Raw genomic sequence first — 25509 nt, forward strand, 5'->3', positions numbered from 1 at the left:
TTCCCCCCCCCCCCCCCCCCCCCCCCCCCCCCTCCCACCTACTACCACACCACCACCACCACCCCACCACCACTACTCACCACCACCACCACTACTCACCACCAATCACCACCACCACCAATCACCACCAATCACCACCACCACACCTAACCGAAAACCCCCTAACACATCAACCCTCCCCCCAATCAACAGGCGAAATAATAACCCTCAAATGCCTGCCTGCCTGCCAGCCAGCCAATACTAACGGTCTTCTCAGAAAGAAAATCTCTTTGTATCTGTATTACTTGATGAAATGTATGATTCTAATAATGAAAATAAATTTTGATGTCGGTTGTATGAGCATAATGACCAATATGCACATGATATGAATGAATTAAATAGTGTAGTTTTAAGTAATTAGGTTGTAGACACATTAAGCGGATATGAATATTTGACGCGTCCAGAACTGGTGATTTTTGGTTTAGTTTTAAATGCACCACCACCATTGCTTCCCCAGAGCCTAATTAAGGACCGGTAAAAGGAGTCAATATGTATGTCATCTATAAAACCAAAGAATGAATAAAAACACACACCACACACACACCTACATAATAGTATTAGGAAGATTGTATGGCAAAAAAAAAAAGTACTCCCATTGGGTCGTTTGAACTCGCGACTTCCAAAACACCAGCCACACACCTTACCACCCAGCCACCATAGAGTTGGTATAATTGTGCAACTTTAGTTATAAAAGTAAAGTTCTTATTGTCTCAAATCTTATTGTCTGTTCTATGAAAAGGCATGATGTAAATTATGTATTTTTTGAATGATTGAATTGTAGGCACATTAAGCGGATTCGATATTTGATATATCCAGAAAAGGTGATTTCTGTTCAGTTTTAAAATGCATCACTGTTAACGCTAAAGGACTGGTAAAACGACTCGATGTTTGTCATTTTTAAAATAAACACTAAAACTAGGCCCTTAACATATATAATGTTTGAATATAAATTGAATGCATATAAATACAAAGTGGGAGTGGCTGGCTGGCTGGCTGGCTGGCTGGCTGGCTGGCTGGCTGGCTGCCTGCCTGCCTGCCTGCCTGCCTGCCTGCCTGCCTGCCTGCCTGCCTGCCTGCCTGCCTGCCTGCCTGCCTGGCTGGCTGGCTGGCTGGCCGCCCGCCCGCCCGCCCGCCCGCCCGCCCGCCCGCCCGCCCGCCCGCCCGCCCGCCTGCCCGCCCGCCTGCTTGCCTTGCCTTGCCTTGCCTTGCCTGTCCTGTCCTGTCCTGTTCTGTTATTGCCTTGCCTTGCCTTGCCTTGCCTTGCCTTGCCTTGCCCTGCCCTGCCCTGCCTTGGCTGCAGCTGGCTGGCTGGCCGTAAATCAACTCTTAACAACACCATACCACACCACACCATCACTCATCACCCATCACCCACCACCGGCCCCAGTCTCCCAGCCTCTCTTATATACCCGAGCAGGCCCTTTAAATTATTTGAATTGTTGCACTTCGGCCAATGGCAGGCACGATCGCTGCTGCTCAAACATATTCTGGTTCACAAGTATTAATATATATATATATATATATATATATATATATATATATATATATATATATATATATATATATATATATATATATATATATATATATATATATATATATATATTCATGAAACACATTAAAACCTTGATCATTTATTCATTCATTACGTCTAGTGAAGAATTGCTTTTGTTCATTTGTATGATTAAAAATTAATAGAATATGAATTCCTCGCTTAAAGTAAAATATAAAATATATATTGGATTTATATGATTGGTTAATATTCCAAGTGATGCTGAATATCCCCTATAATTTTGTTTTGTTTGTTTGTTTGTTATGTACACATTCCAAATGAAATCAATATAAATGTTATTATTAATGTTTGAAAGTTGATTGTCTACTTGAATCTCTCTATTAAAGTGTGTGTGGCTCCGGATGGAGCCTGGTTATGGTATTTGTCGTGGTGGGTGGCAGAAGTGCTTACTTCTTCTCTGTCTTCTTTGGCAAAAGAACTGCCTGAATGTTTGGAAGAACACCTCCCTGTGCAATGGTTACGCCAGACAGAAGTTTGTTGAGTTCTTCGTCGTTGCGGATGGCCAACTGCAAGTGACGTGGGATGATACGGGTCTTCTTGTTGTCACGTGCGGCGTTACCGGCGAGCTCCAGAACTTCGGCAGCGAGGTATTCCATGACGGCTGCCAGGTAGACAGGAGCGCCAGCACCGACGCGTTCGGCGTAGTTGCCCTTACGCAGCAGACGGTGAATTCTGCCCACGGGGAACTGAAGTCCGGCCCTGCTGGAGCGAGACTTTGACTTGCCCTTCACTTTGCCTCCCTTGCCGCGTCCTGACATTGCTGCTGCTGTTGTGGGTTTGTGGTGTTTTATGCCGCCCCGCAGATCGAGCTTCGTGTTATATACCCCGCTCAGGATCAAGGGAGCCCGCCACTGACCAATCAGCGCGCTCCGCCACGCGACCCGCTCTGAGCTGAGTCGCGAGCGGGATATAAAAGGAAAGCTCGCCTCGCGCAAAAGTTCATTATTGTATCGCAACGCCAGCCAGCACGAGCATCATCATGCCACCCAAGGCATCTGGAAAGGCTGCCAAGAAGGCCGGAAAGGCCCAGAAGGCCATTGCCAAGGGCGATAAGAAAAAGAAGCGCAGGAGGAAGGAGAGCTACAGCATCTACATCTACAAAGTGCTGAAGCAGGTCCACCCCGACACTGGTATCTCTTCCAAAGCCATGTCGATCATGAACTCGTTCGTGAACGACATCTTCGAGCGCATCGCCGCCGAGGCTTCTCGCCTGGCCCACTACAACAAGCGTTCCACCATTACCAGTCGGGAGATCCAGACGGCTGTAAGGCTCCTGTTGCCCGGAGAACTGGCCAAGCACGCCGTCTCTGAGGGCACTAAGGCCGTCACCAAGTACACCTCCTCCAAGTAAACGGCTTACTTACTGCCCTGTGGTGGTGGCTTGGCCTCAAACCAACAAACTCGGCTCCATTGGAGCCACACTTTAATTTCTAAAGAGATTGTGAGTGTTAGACACCAATACTATTATAACAAAAACCTCTGTCACTGAAAGCAAATAGCTATAAAATGAGAATATTTATGAAACTGTCTGTGTGTGTTTCTCTCTCTCAGTGTCTGTCTGTCTGTCTGTCTGTCTGTCTGTCTGTCTGTCTGCCTGCCTGCCTGCCTGTCTGTCTGTCTGTCTGTCTGTCTGTCTGTCTGTCTGTCTGTCTGTCTGTCTGTCTGTCTGTCTGTTTGTCTGTCTGTCTTGTCTATCTTGTCTGTGTGTCTCTCTCTCTCTCTCTCTCTCTCTCTCTCTCTCTCTCTCTCTCTCTCTCTCTCTCTCTCTCAACACATATAAGCACTCGGTATCTTTTTTCTAGAGATTAGAGATTCATTGTTATGTTCCACATTAGGATTACTATGCAGGCCACCCTCTTAGGTTTGAAAATGTCAAGAAAACGGTTAATTTAAAATGTCATCTCCTAACTTAACAGATTAAGCCAGAGGACCGAAAACAGAATAAAACAGGACTGGACAGTATATGTCACTTATACAAGCTGCTTTTATTTCTAGTACAGTATGACAATTTTTATTTTGGGGGGGGGGGGGGGGGTGATCCTTGACAGTGCATAAGAGTGAAAAGCGACGGCGTTTTGTTTGTAAGAGAACAGGTTGTACTACAAATGACTTGATTTATTGATATCACATGTATGTATGACACCTAAATTATGCTAGGAATGTCTGAAATCTCCTTAGAAGGATATTTTGGCCCTGAGAAGGGCCGAGTTTGGTGTATACTAGGGTGGTCGATTTAGCTTATGCACGCTCTCCACGGATACGGCGAGCAAGCTGAATGTCCTTTGGCATGATGGTGACACGCTTGGCGTGGATGGCACAGAGGTTAGTGTCCTCGAAGAGACCGACCAGGTAAGCCTCGGATGCCTCCTGTAAAGCCATGACGGCAGACGACTGGAAGCGAAGATCGGTCTTGAAGTCCTGGGCAATCTCGCGCACCAGACGCTGGAAGGGAAGTTTCCTGATGAGCAACTCGGTGCTCTTCTGGTAACGACGGATCTCACGCAGGGCGACCGTTCCGGGCCTGTAACGGTGAGGCTTCTTCACACCCCCTGTGGCAGGAGCAGACTTGCGTGCTGCCTTGGTGGCCAGCTGCTTACGAGGAGCCTTGCCTCCCGTGGACTTGCGAGCAGTCTGCTTGGTGCGAGCCATGGTGAACAACTGTGGTTTGTGATGGCCGGCGCCGAAAAATTTTTGCTTATATACGCCGTCTCGAGGCGCTTGCTCGAGCGCCATTGGCTGCTCGACTCGCCTACGTCACCCCGTTGCCCCTCCCCTCCTTCCTCTGGCTGCAGCCAACAGGCGGCTCACCTCAATCACTATTATCGCTGATTTTGCTCTATTTTTTGGATTTGTGCAAAAGTCATTTCACAGGGACGTGAAACAGACGAGTAGGCAACTGCAGTTTTGAAAGCGTTGTGAGAAAGCCGTGTCTACTCGACCACAAGCGTAAAGTAAGGGCAGGCAGGAGTTGCAATGCTACTAGTACGTCCGCTTGATGGGATATAGTCGGGAAATCGTGCGGGCATTCGTCTAGTGTGAGTCCAAGTACTGTGGTTTTGTTGACTCTTGGGATCTGGGTTGCATCTGGTGATTGAGAGTAGAGTTTTACTGGGTCAGGGTTACGTCGTTTGTTGTAGAAAAAGTATGTAATTTTTGACTTGTTGGGGTTTGTTTTTATTCGCCAGTCGTGTTCCCAGAGGACTCACACTAGACTTCAACCTTCGCTTTCACACACACATAACACCCAAGAAAGCTATAGCCTCAAACGCTCTATCAAAACTCTACCCACTCAAACATGCCTCCCAAGCCACCAAGCTCTATTTATACAAAACACTTATTCTCCCACTCCTAACATATGCACCGATCCCACTCACACTTGCAGCACCAACAAATAGGAAGAAACTCCAGCGTACCCAGAACAGGGCTCTGAGATGGGTGTTCAATACCCACTGGCAGGACTTCACCACCAGTGAGGCCCTGCATGAGTGGGCGAACATCCCACCTCTGAACATAACCTGGGATACTATGGGGAAGAAACAGATTGACAGAATTCTCACCTATCATGACAACTACGACACGTTCCTCAGAAACGTCCTAAGCAGACCCAGACATACGCACAACCTCTTTAACCTGATCGACGATCCACCTCCTGCTCCGTCCTTTACATAACCCCTCTCCTATAATATCACTACTCAAATAACCAAACTTCCAACTATAGCCTCCTAACTCTTCTCCCCCCTCTTTAGGGGGGGACCAACTAGCTCCCGTTTTCTGGTGCCTTGGGTGGGGCGCGATGCTGATTAGCAGATCTAAGACCACATCTGGAGTGAGCCCCCAGGGCACACCCAGCTGAGGGCTGCTGTCTCCGTGGGTGCTCAGAAAAGACGAAATGTTGTCACAGAGATCCGATTCCTTGCCTTCACTGCCTAGTCTGGTCATAACGATTTCAATGCCATGCAGCTGGGTTTAGCCCTGGCACTTTACCTCATACTGAAAACCCTTCCTCTCACCCCCACTAATTCTTCCCCTATCCCCACTTCCACGCTCACCCATCAGGGTATCTTGACCTATATTTAAATGAATGAATGAATGGCATTCGTCAATTCGATTCACACAACTTCAACACCATGACTGGACGCGGCAAGGGAGGCAAGGGACTCGGAAAGGGTGGCGCCAAGCGTCATCGTAAGGTGCTACGTGACAACATCCAGGGCATCACCAAGCCCGCTATTCGTCGCTTAGCTCGTCGTGGCGGCGTGAAGCGTATTTCGGGTCTCATCTACGAAGAGACCCGTGGCGTCCTGAAGGTGTTCCTCGAGAACGTCATCCGTGATGCTGTAACCTACACGGAACACGCCAAGAGGAAGACCGTCACTGCTATGGACGTGGTGTACGCTCTGAAGCGCCAGGGTCGTACCCTCTACGGATTCGGCGGATAAGAGCTTGGCTAATCCATCGATTCCACCCACCACCACCTCAAAACGGGACCTAATTAGGTCCCTATACTTTTTTACTGAAGGGCTTAATAGACGATAACATAAATTGTTTTGATATCAGCTAGCACATTGGGTCTTATGAAATCTATTTTTTATCCTCGCATGCTTAAAGGGACTCTGATTGGGGAGGGAGGGGGGGGGGGGGAAGGTTTGTTACGTTATATACTAGCAGAGCAGGATCATTGGTGGGGGGTGAGGGGGAGAGAGAGAGAGAGAGAGAGAGAGAGATCTTTCCCAACTCTTCCTTTTTACATGAGTGAGCTACCCGTTTTATTCATTTTATCCTTCTCAGAGCTGTTTTGATAGTATCCAAATGATGGTAAATGAAAAGGGAGGACACGAATATCTACCCAGAATTCAGGACTGGCAATCGATATGCATGTTTGAGTGCGAATCTTTTTCTCTCTCAACTTAGGTATACGTTTATGTCGTACCTAAAAGCGAGAACCACACTATTGGGACAAGTATGCAAGGCCCAATTTTCCTAACAAGCACAGTTAATTTTGTTATTTTCGAACATTTCTTTCCAAATTGGTTTATCCAATTAACAGTATTATATTAAGATCATGAATTGCTGGGTTAGGTTAGGTTAGGTTAGGTTAGGTTAGGTTAGCTTAGGTTAGGTTAGGTTAGGTTAGCTTAGCTTAGCTTAGCTTGGGTTAGCTTAGGTTAGGTTAGGTTAGCTTAGCTTGGGTTAGCATAGGTTAGGTTAGGTTTGATTACATTTCTATGTTAGATTTAACTCAAATTCAAAACAATTGCAGTCATTCGGCTTGTTAGTCAACTTGCCTCTAATAGGGGCAATTTGTCTAACAAGACTATTTAGTTTTGTGTGCATATATATATATATATATATATATATATATATATATATATATATATATATATATATATATATATATATATATATATATATATATATATATATATATATATATATATATATATATATATATATATATATATATATATATATATATATATATTATAGCTTCAAGACTCCGAACCAATATAGAAGCATCAAGAGGAAGTGCTTGTGTTATGGGCCAATAGGCCTTCTGCAGTTACTTCCATTCTTATGTTTTTATTCCCATTGGTTCGTGTTTTATCTTGTGTAAATGTCAATCACCTTACCCAAAACTTTGGTACCATATCACCTCACCCATGTGTATATATAAATATATATATATATATATATATATATATATATATATATATATATATATATATATAATATACAGAGTAAATCTACCCCAAAAGTAATGATTTATTTGTCTACAAAACTAAACTCTTTTTGGAATCATATGAGGCCCCTCCACTGAGGGGGGAGGCCTGGATGTTTATTGTCATGTGTATTCATGCTGCTTGCATGTCATCGTTTATTTTGCCTTTGTTGTTTTCTTGACAGCTTTCTTTGCCTTGGGTGGTTTGGGAGATTTTGAAGCTCTCTTTATTTTGGGCTTTTTGTTCCCAACAACAAGCTGCTGCTGCTGCTTCTTTTTCAAGGCTGTAGGTGGTTTGTTGCTTGTGGCGGCTTTCTTGGGAGTTACCACGGCCTTCTTTGCTGCTGTAGATGGTTTCTTGGTTGTGGTGGCTTTCTTGGGAGTTAGAACGGCCCTCTTCTCTGCTACGGCCAGCTTGAATGATCCACTAGCTCCACTTCCCTTGGTCTGAACAAGAATGCCGTCAGCCACTGCTTTCTTGAGAAATCTTCGGATGTAAATGGCGATCTTGGCAGCCTCGACTTTGTTGTTGGCAACAACGTACTTCTTGATTGCTTGTAGAGACGAGCCCTTACGGTCTTTGAGTGCTGCGACCGCGGCTAGAACCATTTGACTAGTTTTCGGGTGAGCAACCTGGACGCGAGGTTTCCTGGTGGTGGCCACCACAGCAGCAGCCGCAGCCTTCTTGGTAGGCTTTGCTTCTACCATGATGATGATGAGATAACCAAGGTGATGAGAGACGCTCAGACAGTCACGGGGGAATGATGCTGCCGCCGCTTGAGCCGAACCTATTTATGTGCCGGCACGGTACAGAAGCTGCAACCTGGCAACTCGTCCACCAATCACAACGGTTGGTTTTACGGCTCCGAAACCTGGATCCCATATCTTCTCTAAAATAGAAGCATTTGTTCATGTTCTTTGTAAAAGTATCATAAAGCAGGACAGATGAGACAAATATCATAAAAACTGAAGAGCAGATGAGCACACACATGTATGTATTACAAAAGAAAATCCACAAATTCATTAGAAATTGGCAGGGCAGGCTGAGGAAGTAGGTAGATGTAAAATGTCTGTAAATGGCGAAAGAACATAAACCCAAGACTGAATAAACGATGTTAAATATCCATGCCAAGGAGACAAAAATATGTTAGGATACAATTACCATTAAGACACCACAAGAAGGTCCGTATCCTGCCGTGATGACTAAAAAGAGTTGGTTATTAGCCACAATGTGTAGGCAGTCTCATGCCAACGGCCATACCACGTTGAGAACACCGCTTCTCGTCCGATCAGCGAAGTTAAGCAACGTTGGGTTTGGTTAGTACTTGGATGGGTGACCGCCTGGGAACACCAAATGCTGTTGGCAATAATGTTTTTTGTTTTGTTTTGTTTTGTTTCGTTTGTTTTTGTTTGAATGGCTGGCTCCACGGGAAATTCACGGAGTTGTGTGGAATAAGGCCTGGTAAAATGAATTAATATGTATGTCATGTTTAAAACAAACTCGCTTAATATAGTGTGTGAGGCTTTATACAAAAACAAACAACCAAAACAAAACATGTTGTTTTATATATATATATATATATATATATATATATATATATATATATATATATATATATATATATATATATATATATATATATATATATATATATATATATATATATATATATATATAGCTTAATCCGGGTTTGAACTCGCAACTCCAAGAATACGCATCACTTATATACACTTTACCACTGGACCACAGCTGCAGGACACAAGCTTGATGCTGAGGTATCAATTTAATGACGTAAATGCCATTTCCACAAATAAATGATAATTTAAAAGTATTTGTATGTACAAATCTTTTCTGTTTAAAAGGCTACAATATCAGTTACATATATAATTTGTGTTAATGTTTCTATACCCACAGGAAGGCATGTTTTTGCTTATATGTAAGGGGTACGGAGAAGGAATCCACAGACCATCAGTCCCCTTCCCCCCCCCCCCCCCCCTCCCACCTACTACCACCACCACCACCACCACCACCACTACTCACCACCACCACCACTACTCACCACCAATCACCACCACCACCAATCACCACCAATCACCACCAATCACCACCACCACACCTAACCGAAAACCCCCTAACACATCAACCCTCCCCCCAATCAACAGGCGAAATAATAACCCTCAAATGCCTGCCTGCCTGCCAGCCAGCCAATACTAACGGTCTTCTCAGAAAGAAAATCTCTTTGTATCTGTATTACTTGATGAAATGTATGATTCTAATAATGAAAATAAATTTTGATGTCGGTTGTATGAGCATAATGACCAATATGCACATGATATGAATGAATTAAATAGTGTAGTTTTAAGTAATTAGGTTGTAGACACATTAAGCGGATATGATATTTGACGCGTCCAGAACTGGTGATTTTTGGTTTAGTTTTAAATGCACCACCACCATTGCTTCCCCAGAGCCTAATTAAGGACCGGTAAAAGGAGTCAATATGTATGTCATCTATAAAACCAAAGAATGAATAAAAACACACACACACACACACACCTACATAATAGTATTAGGAAGATTGTATGGCAAAAAAAAAAAGTACTCCCATTGGGTCGTTTGAACTCGCGACTTCCAAAACACCAGCCACACACCTTACCACCCAGCCACCATAGAGTTGGTATAATTGTGCAACTTTAGTTATAAAAGTAAAGTTCTTATTGTCTCAAATCTTATTGTCTGTTCTATGAAAAGGCATGATGTAAATTATGTATTTTTTGAATGATTGAATTGTAGGCACATTAAGCGGATTCGATATTTGATATATCCAGAAAAGGTGATTTCTGTTCAGTTTTAAAATGCATCACTGTTAACGCTAAAGGACTGGTAAAACGACTCGATGTTTGTCATTTTTAAAATAAACACTAAAACTAGGCCCTTAACATATATAATGTTTGAATATAAATTGAATGCATATAAATACAAAGTGGGAGTGGCTGGCTGGCTGGCTGGCTGGCTGGCTGGCTGGCTGGCTGGCTGCCTGCCTGCCTGCCTGCCTGCCTGCCTGCCTGCCTGCCTGCCTGCCTGCCTGCCTGCCTGCCTGCCTGCCTGCCTGCCTGGCTGGCTGGCTGGCTGGCCGCCCGCCCGCCCGCCCGCCCGCCCGCCCGCCCGCCCGCCCGCCCGCCCGCCTGCCCGCCCGCCTGCTTGCCTTGCCTTGCCTTGCCTTGCCTGTCCTGTCCTGTCCTGTTCTGTTATTGCCTTGCCTTGCCTTGCCTTGCCTTGCCTTGCCTTGCCCTGCCCTGCCCTGCCTTGGCTGCAGCTGGCTGGCTGGCCGTAAATCAACTCTTAACAACACCATACCACACCACACCATCACTCATCACCCATCACCCACCACCGGCCCCAGTCTCCCAGCCTCTCTTATATACCCGAGCAGGCCCTTTAAATTATTTGAATTGTTGCACTTCGGCCAATGGCAGGCACGATCGCTGCTGCTCAAACATATTCTGGTTCACAAGTATTAATATATATATATATATATATATATATATATATATATATATATATATATATATATATATATATATATATATATATATATATATATATATATATATATATTCATGAAACACATTAAAACCTTGATCATTTATTCATTCATTACGTCTAGTGAAGAATTGCTTTTGTTCATTTGTATGATTAAAAATTAATAGAATATGAATTCCTCGCTTAAAGTAAAATATAAAATATATATTGGATTTATATGATTGGTTAATATTCCAAGTGATGCTGAATATCCCCTATAATTTTGTTTTGTTTGTTTGTTTGTTATGTACACATTCCAAATGAAATCAATATAAATGTTATTATTAATGTTTGAAAGTTGATTGTCTACTTGAATCTCTCTATTAAAGTGTGTGTGGCTCCGGATGGAGCCTGGTTATGGTATTTGTCGTGGTGGGTGGCAGAAGTGCTTACTTCTTCTCTGTCTTCTTTGGCAAAAGAACTGCCTGAATGTTTGGAAGAACACCTCCCTGTGCAATGGTTACGCCAGACAGAAGTTTGTTGAGTTCTTCGTCGTTGCGGATGGCCAACTGCAAGTGACGTGGGATGATACGGGTCTTCTTGTTGTCACGTGCGGCGTTACCGGCGAGCTCCAGAACTTCGGCAGCGAGGTATTCCATGACGGCTGCCAGGTAGACAGGAGCGCCAGCACCGACGCGTTCGGCGTAGTTGCCCTTACGCAGCAGACGGTGAATTCTGCCCACGGGGAACTGAAGTCCGGCCCTGCTGGAGCGAGACTTTGACTTGCCCTTCACTTTGCCTCCCTTGCCGCGTCCTGACATTGCTGCTGCTGTTGTGGGTTTGTGGTGTTTTATGCCGCCCCGCAGATCGAGCTTCGTGTTATATACCCCGCTCAGGATCAAGGGAGCCCGCCACTGACCAATCAGCGCGCTCCGCCACGCGACCCGCTCTGAGCTGAGTCGCGAGCGGGATATAAAAGGAAAGCTCGCCTCGCGCAAAAGTTCATTATTGTATCGCAACGCCAGCCAGCACGAGCATCATCATGCCACCCAAGGCATCTGGAAAGGCTGCCAAGAAGGCCGGAAAGGCCCAGAAGGCCATTGCCAAGGGCGATAAGAAAAAGAAGCGCAGGAGGAAGGAGAGCTACAGCATCTACATCTACAAAGTGCTGAAGCAGGTCCACCCCGACACTGGTATCTCTTCCAAAGCCATGTCGATCATGAACTCGTTCGTGAACGACATCTTCGAGCGCATCGCCGCCGAGGCTTCTCGCCTGGCCCACTACAACAAGCGTTCCACCATTACCAGTCGGGAGATCCAGACGGCTGTAAGGCTCCTGTTGCCCGGAGAACTGGCCAAGCACGCCGTCTCTGAGGGCACTAAGGCCGTCACCAAGTACACCTCCTCCAAGTAAACGGCTTACTTACTGCCCTGTGGTGGTGGCTTGGCCTCAAACCAACAAACTCGGCTCCATTGGAGCCACACTTTAATTTCTAAAGAGATTGTGAGTGTTAGACACCAATACTATTATAACAAAAACCTCTGTCACTGAAAGCAAATAGCTATAAAATGAGAATATTTATGAAACTGTCTGTGTGTGTTTCTCTCTCTCAGTGTCTGTCTGTCTGTCTGTCTGTCTGTCTGTCTGTCTGTCTGCCTGCCTGCCTGCCTGTCTGTCTGTCTGTCTGTCTGTCTGTCTGTCTGTCTGTCTGTCTGTCTGTCTGTCTGTCTGTCTGTTTGTCTGTCTGTCTTGTCTATCTTGTCTGTGTGTCTCTCTCTCTCTCTCTCTCTCTCTCTCTCTCTCTCTCTCTCTCTCTCTCTCTCTCTCAACACATATAAGCACTCGGTATCTTTTTTCTAGAGATTAGAGATTCATTGTTATGTTCCACATTAGGATTACTATGCAGGCCACCCTCTTAGGTTTGAAAATGTCAAGAAAACGGTTAATTTAAAATGTCATCTCCTAACTTAACAGATTAAGCCAGAGGACCGAAAACAGAATAAAACAGGACTGGACAGTATATGTCACTTATACAAGCTGCTTTTATTTCTAGTACAGTATGACAATTTTTATTTTGGGGGGGGGGGGGGGGGGTGATCCTTGACAGTGCATAAGAGTGAAAAGCGACGGCGTTTTGTTTGTAAGAGAACAGGTTGTACTACAAATGACTTGATTTATTGATATCACATGTATGTATGACACCTAAATTATGCTAGGAATGTCTGAAATCTCCTTAGAAGGATATTTTGGCCCTGAGAAGGGCCGAGTTTGGTGTATACTAGGGTGGTCGATTTAGCTTATGCACGCTCTCCACGGATACGGCGAGCAAGCTGAATGTCCTTTGGCATGATGGTGACACGCTTGGCGTGGATGGCACAGAGGTTAGTGTCCTCGAAGAGACCGACCAGGTAAGCCTCGGATGCCTCCTGTAAAGCCATGACGGCAGACGACTGGAAGCGAAGATCGGTCTTGAAGTCCTGGGCAATCTCGCGCACCAGACGCTGGAAGGGAAGTTTCCTGATGAGCAACTCGGTGCTCTTCTGGTAACGACGGATCTCACGCAGGGCGACCGTTCCGGGCCTGTAACGGTGAGGCTTCTTCACACCCCCTGTGGCAGGAGCAGACTTGCGTGCTGCCTTGGTGGCCAGCTGCTTACGAGGAGCCTTGCCTCCCGTGGACTTGCGAGCAGTCTGCTTGGTGCGAGCCATGGTGAACAACTGTGGTTTGTGATGGCCGGCGCCGAAAAATTTTTGCTTATATACGCCGTCTCGAGGCGCTTGCTCGAGCGCCATTGGCTGCTCGACTCGCCTACGTCACCCCGTTGCCCCTCCCCTCCTTCCTCTGGCTGCAGCCAACAGGCGGCTCACCTCAATCACTATTATCGCTGATTTTGCTCTATTTTTTGGATTTGTGCAAAAGTCATTTCACAGGGACGTGAAACAGACGAGTAGGCAACTGCAGTTTTGAAAGCGTTGTGAGAAAGCCGTGTCTACTCGACCACAAGCGTAAAGTAAGGGCAGGCAGGAGTTGCAATGCTACTAGTACGTCCGCTTGATGGGATATAGTCGGGAAATCGTGCGGGCATTCGTCAATTCGATTCACACAACTTCAACACCATGACTGGACGCGGCAAGGGAGGCAAGGGACTCGGAAAGGGTGGCGCCAAGCGTCATCGTAAGGTGCTACGTGACAACATCCAGGGCATCACCAAGCCCGCTATTCGTCGCTTAGCTCGTCGTGGCGGCGTGAAGCGTATTTCGGGTCTCATCTACGAAGAGACCCGTGGCGTCCTGAAGGTGTTCCTCGAGAACGTCATCCGTGATGCTGTAACCTACACGGAACACGCCAAGAGGAAGACCGTCACTGCTATGGACGTGGTGTACGCTCTGAAGCGCCAGGGTCGTACCCTCTACGGATTCGGCGGATAAGAGCTTGGCTAATCCATCGATTCCACCCACCACCACCTCAAAACGGGACCTAATTAGGTCCCTATACTTTTTTACTGAAGGGCTTAATAGACGATAACATAAATTGTTTTGATATCAGCTAGCACATTGGGTCTTATGAAATCTATTTTTTATCCTCGCATGCTTAAAGGGACTCTGATTGGGGAGGGAGGGGGGGGGGGAAGGTTTGTTACGTTATATACTAGCAGAGCAGGATCATTGGTGGGGGGTGAGGGGGAGAGAGAGAGAGAGAGAGAGAGAGATCTTTCCCAACTCTTCCTTTTTACATGAGTGAGCTACCCGTTTTATTCATTTTATCCTTCTCAGAGCTGTTTTGATAGTATCCAAATGATGGTAAATGAAAAGGGAGGACACGAATATCTACCCAGAATTCAGGACTGGCAATCGATATGCATGTTTGAGTGCGAATCTTTTTCTCTCTCAACTTAGGTATACGTTTATGTCGTACCTAAAAGCGAGAACCACACTATTGGGACAAGTATGCAAGGCCCAATTTTCCTAACAAGCACAGTTAATTTTGTTATTTTCGAACATTTCTTTCCAAATTGGTTTATCCAATTAACAGTATTATATTAAGATCATGAATTGCTGGGTTAGGTTAGGTTAGGTTAGGTTAGGTTAGGTTAGCTTAGGTTAGGTTAGGTTAGGTTAGCTTAGCTTAGCTTAGCTTGGGTTAGCTTAGGTTAGGTTAGGTTAGCTTAGCTTGGGTTAGCATAGGTTAGGTTAGGTTTGATTACATTTCTATGTTAGATTTAACTCAAATTCAAAACAATTGCAGTCATTCGGCTTGTTAGTCAACTTGCCTCTAATAGGGGCAATTTGTCTAACAAGACTATTTAGTTTTGTGTGCATATATATATATATATATATATATATATATATATATATATATATATATATATATATATATATATATATATATATATATATATATATATATATATATATATATATATATATATATATATATATATATATATATATATATATATATATATATATATATATTATAGCTTCAAGACTCCGAACCAATATAGAAGCATCAAGAGGAAGTGCTTGTGTTATGGGCCAATAGGCCTTCTGCAGTTACTTCCATTCTTATGTTTTTATTCCCATTGGTTCGTGTTTTATCTTGTGTAAATGTCAATCACCTTACCCAAAACTTTGGTACCATATCACCTCACCCATGTGTATATATAAATATATATATATATATATATATATATATATATATATATATATATATATATATATATATAATATACAGAGTAAATCTACCCCAAAAGTAATGATTTATTTGTCTACAAAACTAAACTCTTTTTGGAATCATATGAGGCCCCTCCACTGAGGGGGGAGGCCTGGATGTTTATTGTCATGTGTATTCATGCTGCTTGCATGTCATCGTTTATTTTGCCTTTGTTGTTTTCTTGACAGCTTTCTTTGCCTTGGGTGGTTTGGGAGATTTTGAAGCTCTCTTTATTTTGGGCTTTTTGTTCCCAACAACAAGCTGCTGCTGCTGCTTCTTTTTCAAGGCTGTAGGTGGTTTGTTGCTTGTGGCGGCTTTCTTGGGAGTTACCACGGCCTTCTTTGCTGCTGTAGATGGTTTCTTGGTTGTGGTGGCTTTCTTGGGAGTTAGAACGGCCCTCTTCTCTGCTACGGCCAGCTTGAATGATCCACTAGCTCCACTTCCCTTGGTCTGAACAAGAATGCCGTCAGCCACTGCTTTCTTGAGAAATCTTCGGATGTAAATGGCGATCTTGGCAGCCTCGACTTTGTTGTTGGCAACAACGTACTTCTTGATTGCTTGTAGAGACGAGCCCTTACGGTCTTTGAGTGCTGCGACCGCGGCTAGAACCATTTGACTAGTTTTCGGGTGAGCAACCTGGACGCGAGGTTTCCTGGTGGTGGCCACCACAGCAGCAGCCGCAGCCTTCTTGGTAGGCTTTGCTTCTACCATGATGATGATGAGATAACCAAGGTGATGAGAGACGCTCAGACAGTCACGGGGGAATGATGCTGCCGCCGCTTGAGCCGAACCTATTTATGTGCCGGCACGGTACAGAAGCTGCAACCTGGCAACTCGTCCACCAATCACAACGGTTGGTTTTACGGCTCCGAAACCTGGATCCCATATCTTCTCTAAAATAGAAGCATTTGTTCATGTTCTTTGTAAAAGTATCATAAAGCAGGACAGATGAGACAAATATCATAAAAACTGAAGAGCAGATGAGCACACACATGTATGTATTACAAAAGAAAATCCACAAATTCATTAGAAATTGGCAGGGCAGGCTGAGGAAGTAGGTAGATGTAAAATGTCTGTAAATGGCGAAAGAACATAAACCCAAGACTGAATAAACGATGTTAAATATCCATGCCAAGGAGACAAAAATATGTTAGGATACAATTACCATTAAGACACCACAAGAAGGTCCGTATCCTGCCGTGATGACTAAAAAGAGTTGGTTATTAGCCACAATGTGTAGGCAGTCTCATGCCAACGGCCATACCACGTTGAGAACACCGCTTCTCGTCCGATCAGCGAAGTTAAGCAACGTTGGGTTTGGTTAGTACTTGGATGGGTGACCGCCTGGGAACACCAAATGCTGTTGGCAATAATGTTTTTTGTTTTGTTTTGTTTTGTTTCGTTTGTTTTTGTTTGAATGGCTGGCTCCACGGGAAATTCACGGAGTTGTGTGGAATAAGGCCTGGTAAAATGAATTAATATGTATGTCATGTTTAAAACAAACTCGCTTAATATAGTGTGTGAGGCTTTATACAAAAACAAACAACCAAAACAAAACATGTTGTTTTATATATATATATATATATATATATATATATATATATATATATATATATATATATATATATATATATATATATATATATATATATATATATATATATATATATATATATATATATATATATAGCTTAATCCGGGTTTGAACTCGCAACTCCAAGAATACGCATCACTTATATACACTTTACCACTGGACCACAGCTGCAGGACACAAGCTTGATGCTGAGGTATCAATTTAATGACGTAAATGCCATTTCCACAAATAAATGATAATTTAAAAGTATTTGTATGTACAAATCTTTTCTGTTTAAAAGGCTACAATATCAGTTACATATATAATTTGTGTTAATGTTTCTATACCCACAGGAAGGCATGTTTTTGCTTATATGTAAGGGGTACGGAGAAGGAATCCACAGACCATCAGTCCCCTTCCCCCCCCCCCCCCCCCCTCCCACCTACTACCACCACCACCACCACCACCACCACTACTCACCACCACCACCACTACTCACCACCAATCACCACCACCACCAATCACCACCAATCACCACCAATCACCACCACCACACCTAACCGAAAACCCCCTAACACATCAACCCTCCCCCCAATCAACAGGCGAAATAATAACCCTCAAATGCCTGCCTGCCTGCCAGCCAGCCAATACTAACGGTCTTCTCAGAAAGAAAATCTCTTTGTATCTGTATTACTTGATGAAATGTATGATTCTAATAATGAAAATAAATTTTGATGTCGGTTGTATGAGCATAATGACCAATATGCACATGATATGAATGAATTAAATAGTGTAGTTTTAAGTAATTAGGTTGTAGACACATTAAGCGGATATGATATTTGACGCGTCCAGAACTGGTGATTTTTGGTTTAGTTTTAAATGCACCACCACCATTGCTTCCCCAGAGCCTAATTAAGGACCGGTAAAAGGAGTCAATATGTATGTCATCTATAAAACCAAAGAATGAATAAAAACACACACACACACACACACCTACATAATAGTATTAGGAAGATTGTATGGCAAAAAAAAAAAGTACTCCCATTGGGTCGTTTGAACTCGCGACTTCCAAAACACCAGCCACACACCTTACCACCCAGCCACCATAGAGTTGGTATAATTGTGCAACTTTAGTTATAAAAGTAAAGTTCTTATTGTCTCAAATCTTATTGTCTGTTCTATGAAAAGGCATGATGTAAATTATGTATTTTTTGAATGATTGAATTGTAGGCACATTAAGCGGATTCGATATTTGATATATCCAGAAAAGGTGATTTCTGTTCAGTTTTAAAATGCATCACTGTTAACGCTAAAGGACTGGTAAAACGACTCGATGTTTGTCATTTTTAAAATAAACACTAAAACTAGGCCCTTAACATATATAATGTTTGAATATAAATTGAATGCATATAAATACAAAGTGGGAGTGGCTGGCTGGCTGGCTGGCTGGCTGGCTGGCTGGCTGGCTGGCTGCCTGCCTGCCTGCCTGCCTGCCTGCCTGCCTGCCTGCCTGCCTGCCTGCCTGCCTGCCTGCCTGCCTGGCTGGCTGGCTGGCCTGGCCGCCCGCCCGCCCGCCCGCCCGCCCGCCCGCCCGCCCGCCCGCCCGCCCGCCCGCCTGCCCGCCCGCCTGCTTGCCTTGCCTTGCCTTGCCTTGCCTGTCCTGTCCTGTCCTGTTCTGTTATTGCCTTGCCTTGCCTTGCCTTGCCTTGCCTTGCCTTGCCCTGCCCTGCCCTGCCTTGGCTGCAGCTGGCTGGCTGGCCGTAAATCAACTCTTAACAACACCATACCACACCACACCATCACTCATCACCCATCACCCACCACCGGCCCCAGTCTCCCAGCCTCTCTTATATACCCGAGCAGGCCCTTTAAATTATTTGAATTGTTGCACTTCGGCCAATGGCAGGCACGATCGCTGCTGCTCAAACATATTCTGGTTCACAAGTATTAATATATATATATATATATATATATATATATATATATATATATATATATATATATATATATATATATATATATATATATATATATATATATATATATATATATTCATGAAACACATTAAAACCTTGATCATTTATTCATTCATTACGTCTAGTGAAGAATTGCTTTTGTTCATTTGTATGATTAAAAATTAATAGAATATGAATTCCTCGCTTAAAGTAAAATATAAAATATATATTGGATTTATATGATTGGTTAATATTCCAAGTGATGCTGAATATCCCCTATAATTTTGTTTTGTTTGTTTGTTTGTTATGTACACATTCCAAATGAAATCAATATAAATGTTATTATTAATGTTTGAAAGTTGATTGTCTACTTGAATCTCTCTATTAAAGTGTGTGTGGCTCCGGATGGAGCCTGGTTATGGTATTTGTCGTGGTGGGTGGCAGAAGTGCTTACTTCTTCTCTGTCTTCTTTGGCAAAAGAACTGCCTGAATGTTTGGAAGAACACCTCCCTGTGCAATGGTTACGCCAGACAGAAGTTTGTTGAGTTCTTCGTCGTTGCGGATGGCCAACTGCAAGTGACGTGGGATGATACGGGTCTTCTTGTTGTCACGTGCGGCGTTACCGGCGAGCTCCAGAACTTCGGCAGCGAGGTATTCCATGACGGCTGCCAGGTAGACAGGAGCGCCAGCACCGACGCGTTCGGCGTAGTTGCCCTTACGCAGCAGACGGTGAATTCTGCCCACGGGGAACTGAAGTCCGGCCCTGCTGGAGCGAGACTTTGACTTGCCCTTCACTTTGCCTCCCTTGCCGCGTCCTGACATTGCTGCTGCTGTTGTGGGTTTGTGGTGTTTTATGCCGCCCCGCAGATCGAGCTTCGTGTTATATACCCCGCTCAGGATCAAGGGAGCCCGCCACTGACCAATCAGCGCGCTCCGCCACGCGACCCGCTCTGAGCTGAGTCGCGAGCGGGATATAAAAGGAAAGCTCGCCTCGCGCAAAAGTTCATTATTGTATCGCAACGCCAGCCAGCACGAGCATCATCATGCCACCCAAGGCATCTGGAAAGGCTGCCAAGAAGGCCGGAAAGGCCCAGAAGGCCATTGCCAAGGGCGATAAGAAAAAGAAGCGCAGGAGGAAGGAGAGCTACAGCATCTACATCTACAAAGTGCTGAAGCAGGTCCACCCCGACACTGGTATCTCTTCCAAAGCCATGTCGATCATGAACTCGTTCGTGAACGACATCTTCGAGCGCATCGCCGCCGAGGCTTCTCGCCTGGCCCACTACAACAAGCGTTCCACCATTACCAGTCGGGAGATCCAGACGGCTGTAAGGCTCCTGTTGCCCGGAGAACTGGCCAAGCACGCCGTCTCTGAGGGCACTAAGGCCGTCACCAAGTACACCTCCTCCAAGTAAACGGCTTACTTACTGCCCTGTGGTGGTGGCTTGGCCTCAAACCAACAAACTCGGCTCCATTGGAGCCACACTTTAATTTCTAAAGAGATTGTGAGTGTTAGACACCAATACTATTATAACAAAAACCTCTGTCACTGAAAGCAAATAGCTATAAAATGAGAATATTTATGAAACTGTCTGTGTGTGTTTCTCTCTCTCAGTGTCTGTCTGTCTGTCTGTCTGTCTGTCTGTCTGTCTGTCTGCCTGCCTGCCTGCCTGTCTGTCTGTCTGTCTGTCTGTCTGTCTGTCTGTCTGTCTGTCTGTCTGTCTGTCTGTCTGTCTGTCTGTTTGTCTGTCTGTCTTGTCTATCTTGTCTGTGTGTCTCTCTCTCTCTCTCTCTCTCTCTCTCTCTCTCTCTCTCTCTCTCTCTCTCTCTCTCTCTCTCAACACATATAAGCACTCGGTATCTTTTTTCTAGAGATTAGAGATTCATTGTTATGTTCCACATTAGGATTACTATGCAGGCCACCCTCTTAGGTTTGAAAATGTCAAGAAAACGGTTAATTTAAAATGTCATCTCCTAACTTAACAGATTAAGCCAGAGGACCGAAAACAGAATAAAACAGGACTGGACAGTATATGTCACTTATACAAGCTGCTTTTATTTCTAGTACAGTATGACAATTTTTATTTTGGGGGGGGGGGGGGGGTGATCCTTGACAGTGCATAAGAGTGAAAAGCGACGGCGTTTTGTTTGTAAGAGAACAGGTTGTACTACAAATGACTTGATTTATTGATATCACATGTATGTATGACACCTAAATTATGCTAGGAATGTCTGAAATCTCCTTAGAAGGATATTTTGGCCCTGAGAAGGGCCGAGTTTGGTGTATACTAGGGTGGTCGATTTAGCTTATGCACGCTCTCCACGGATACGGCGAGCAAGCTGAATGTCCTTTGGCATGATGGTGACACGCTTGGCGTGGATGGCACAGAGGTTAGTGTCCTCGAAGAGACCGACCAGGTAAGCCTCGGATGCCTCCTGTAAAGCCATGACGGCAGACGACTGGAAGCGAAGATCGGTCTTGAAGTCCTGGGCAATCTCGCGCACCAGACGCTGGAAGGGAAGTTTCCTGATGAGCAACTCGGTGCTCTTCTGGTAACGACGGATCTCACGCAGGGCGACCGTTCCGGGCCTGTAACGGTGAGGCTTCTTCACACCCCCTGTGGCAGGAGCAGACTTGCGTGCTGCCTTGGTGGCCAGCTGCTTACGAGGAGCCTTGCCTCCCGTGGACTTGCGAGCAGTCTGCTTGGTGCGAGCCATGGTGAACAACTGTGGTTTGTGATGGCCGGCGCCGAAAAATTTTTGCTTATATACGCCGTCTCGAGGCGCTTGCTCGAGCGCCATTGGCTGCTCGACTCGCCTACGTCACCCCGTTGCCCCTCCCCTCCTTCCTCTGGCTGCAGCCAACAGGCGGCTCACCTCAATCACTATTATCGCTGATTTTGCTCTATTTTTTGGATTTGTGCAAAAGTCATTTCACAGGGACGTGAAACAGACGAGTAGGCAACTGCAGTTTTGAAAGCGTTGTGAGAAAGCCGTGTCTACTCGACCACAAGCGTAAAGTAAGGGCAGGCAGGAGTTGCAATGCTACTAGTACGTCCGCTTGATGGGATATAGTCGGGAAATCGTGCGGGCATTCGTCTAGTGTGAGTCCAAGTACTGTGGTTTTGTTGACTCTTGGGATCTGGGTTGCATCTGGTGATTGAGAGTAGAGTTTTACTGGGTCAGGGTTACGTCGTTTGTTGTAGAAAAAGTATGTAATTTTTGACTTGTTGGGGTTTGTTTTTATTCGCCAGTCGTGTTCCCAGAGGACTCACACTAGACTTCAACCTTCGCTTTCACACACACATAACACCCAAGAAAGCTATAGCCTCAAACGCTCTATCAAAACTCTACCCACTCAAACATGCCTCCCAAGCCACCAAGCTCTATTTATACAAAACACTTATTCTCCCACTCCTAACATATGCACCGATCCCACTCACACTTGCAGCACCAACAAATAGGAAGAAACTCCAGCGTACCCAGAACAGGGCTCTGAGATGGGTGTTCAATACCCACTGGCAGGACTTCACCACCAGTGAGGCCCTGCATGAGTGGGCGAACATCCCACCTCTGAACATAACCTGGGATACTATGGGGAAGAAACAGATTGACAGAATTCTCACCTATCATGACAACTACGACACGTTCCTCAGAAACGTCCTAAGCAGACCCAGACATACGCACAACCTCTTTAACCTGATCGACGATCCACCTCCTGCTCCGTCCTTTACATAACCCCTCTCCTATAATATCACTACTCAAATAACCAAACTTCCAACTATAGCCTCCTAACTCTTCTCCCCCCTCTTTAGGGGGGGACCAACTAGCTCCCGTTTTCTGGTGCCTTGGGTGGGGCGCGATGCTGATTAGCAGATCTAAGACCACATCTGGAGTGAGCCCCCAGGGCACACCCAGCTGAGGGCTGCTGTCTCCGTGGGTGCTCAGAAAAGACGAAATGTTGTCACAGAGATCCGATTCCTTGCCTTCACTGCCTAGTCTGGTCATAACGATTTCAATGCCATGCAGCTGGGTTTAGCCCTGGCACTTTACCTCATACTGAAAACCCTTCCTCTCACCCCCACTAATTCTTCCCCTATCCCCACTTCCACGCTCACCCATCAGGGTATCTTGACCTATATTTAAATGAATGAATGAATGGCATTCGTCAATTCGATTCACACAACTTCAACACCATGACTGGACGCGGCAAGGGAGGCAAGGGACTCGGAAAGGGTGGCGCCAAGCGTCATCGTAAGGTGCTACGTGACAACATCCAGGGCATCACCAAGCCCGCTATTCGTCGCTTAGCTCGTCGTGGCGGCGTGAAGCGTATTTCGGGTCTCATCTACGAAGAGACCCGTGGCGTCCTGAAGGTGTTCCTCGAGAACGTCATCCGTGATGCTGTAACCTACACGGAACACGCCAAGAGGAAGACCGTCACTGCTATGGACGTGGTGTACGCTCTGAAGCGCCAGGGTCGTACCCTCTACGGATTCGGCGGATAAGAGCTTGGCTAATCCATCGATTCCACCCACCACCACCTCAAAACGGGACCTAATTAGGTCCCTATACTTTTTTACTGAAGGGCTTAATAGACGATAACATAAATTGTTTTGATATCAGCTAGCACATTGGGTCTTATGAAATCTATTTTTTATCCTCGCATGCTTAAAGGGACTCTGATTGGGGAGGGAGGGGGGGGGGGAAGGTTTGTTACGTTATATACTAGCAGAGCAGGATCATTGGTGGGGGGTGAGGGGGAGAGAGAGAGAGAGAGAGAGAGAGAGATCTTTCCCAACTCTTCCTTTTTACATGAGTGAGCTACCCGTTTTATTCATTTTATCCTTCTCAGAGCTGTTTTGATAGTATCCAAATGATGGTAAATGAAAAGGGAGGACACGAATATCTACCCAGAATTCAGGACTGGCAATCGATATGCATGTTTGAGTGCGAATCTTTTTCTCTCTCAACTTAGGTATACGTTTATGTCGTACCTAAAAGCGAGAACCACACTATTGGGACAAGTATGCAAGGCCCAATTTTCCTAACAAGCACAGTTAATTTTGTTATTTTCGAACATTTCTTTCCAAATTGGTTTATCCAATTAACAGTATTATATTAAGATCATGAATTGCTGGGTTAGGTTAGGTTAGGTTAGGTTAGGTTAGGTTAGCTTAGGTTAGGTTAGGTTAGGTTAGCTTAGCTTAGCTTAGCTTGGGTTAGCTTAGGTTAGGTTAGGTTAGCTTAGCTTGGGTTAGCATAGGTTAGGTTAGGTTTGATTACATTTCTATGTTAGATTTAACTCAAATTCAAAACAATTGCAGTCATTCGGCTTGTTAGTCAACTTGCCTCTAATAGGGGCAATTTGTCTAACAAGACTATTTAGTTTTGTGTGCATATATATATATATATATATATATATATATATATATATATATATATATATATATATATATATATATATTATATATATATATATATATATATATATATATATATATATATATATATATATATATATATATATATATATATATATATATTATAGCTTCAAGACTCCGAACCAATATAGAAGCATCAAGAGGAAGTGCTTGTGTTATGGGCCAATAGGCCTTCTGCAGTTACTTCCATTCTTATGTTTTTATTCCCATTGGTTCGTGTTTTATCTTGTGTAAATGTCAATCACCTTACCCAAAACTTTGGTACCATATCACCTCACCCATGTGTATATATAAATATTATATATATATATATATATATATATATATATATATATATATATATATATATATAATATACAGAGTAAATCTACCCCAAAAGTAATGATTTATTTGTCTACAAAACTAAACTCTTTTTGGAATCATATGAGGCCCCTCCACTGAGGGGGGAGGCCTGGATGTTTATTGTCATGTGTATTCATGCTGCTTGCATGTCATCGTTTATTTTGCCTATGTTGTTTTCTTGACAGCTTTCTTTGCCTTGGGTGGTTTGGGAGATTTTGAAGCTCTCTTTATTTTGGGCTTTTTGTTCCCAACAACAAGCTGCTGCTGCTGCTTCTTTTTCAAGGCTGTAGGTGGTTTGTTGCTTGTGGCGGCTTTCTTGGGAGTTACCACGGCCTTCTTTGCTGCTGTAGATGGTTTCTTGGTTGTGGTGGCTTTCTTGGGAGTTAGAACGGCCCTCTTCTCTGCTACGGCCAGCTTGAATGATCCACTAGCTCCACTTCCCTTGGTCTGAACAAGAATGCCGTCAGCCACTGCTTTCTTGAGAAATCTTCGGATGTAAATGGCGATCTTGGCAGCCTCGACTTTGTTGTTGGCAACAACGTACTTCTTGATTGCTTGTAGAGACGAGCCCTTACGGTCTTTGAGTGCTGCGACCGCGGCTAGAACCATTTGACTAGTTTCGGGTGAGCA

The 25509-nt window shown here is 44.5% G+C and overlaps 2 non-coding genes across 2 annotated transcripts; both read left to right on the forward strand.

Annotated features, from left to right (window-relative positions):
• Positions 1 to 8578: 8578 nt before the first annotated feature.
• Positions 8579 to 8697, forward strand: LOC138362415 (5S ribosomal RNA). The gene has a single exon (XR_011227642.1). It is a non-coding gene; the product is annotated as a 5S ribosomal RNA (ribosomal RNA).
• An 8118-nt stretch (positions 8698 to 16815) lies between these two features.
• Positions 16816 to 16934, forward strand: LOC138362416 (5S ribosomal RNA). Its single transcript, XR_011227643.1, has one exon. It is a non-coding gene; the product is annotated as a 5S ribosomal RNA (ribosomal RNA).
• The last annotated feature ends 8575 nt before the right edge of the window (positions 16935 to 25509 follow it).

This window comes from Procambarus clarkii, unplaced genomic scaffold (genome assembly GCF_040958095.1).
Source record: "Procambarus clarkii isolate CNS0578487 unplaced genomic scaffold, FALCON_Pclarkii_2.0 HiC_scaffold_1793, whole genome shotgun sequence".
NCBI lineage: Eukaryota > Metazoa > Arthropoda > Malacostraca > Decapoda > Cambaridae > Procambarus > Procambarus clarkii.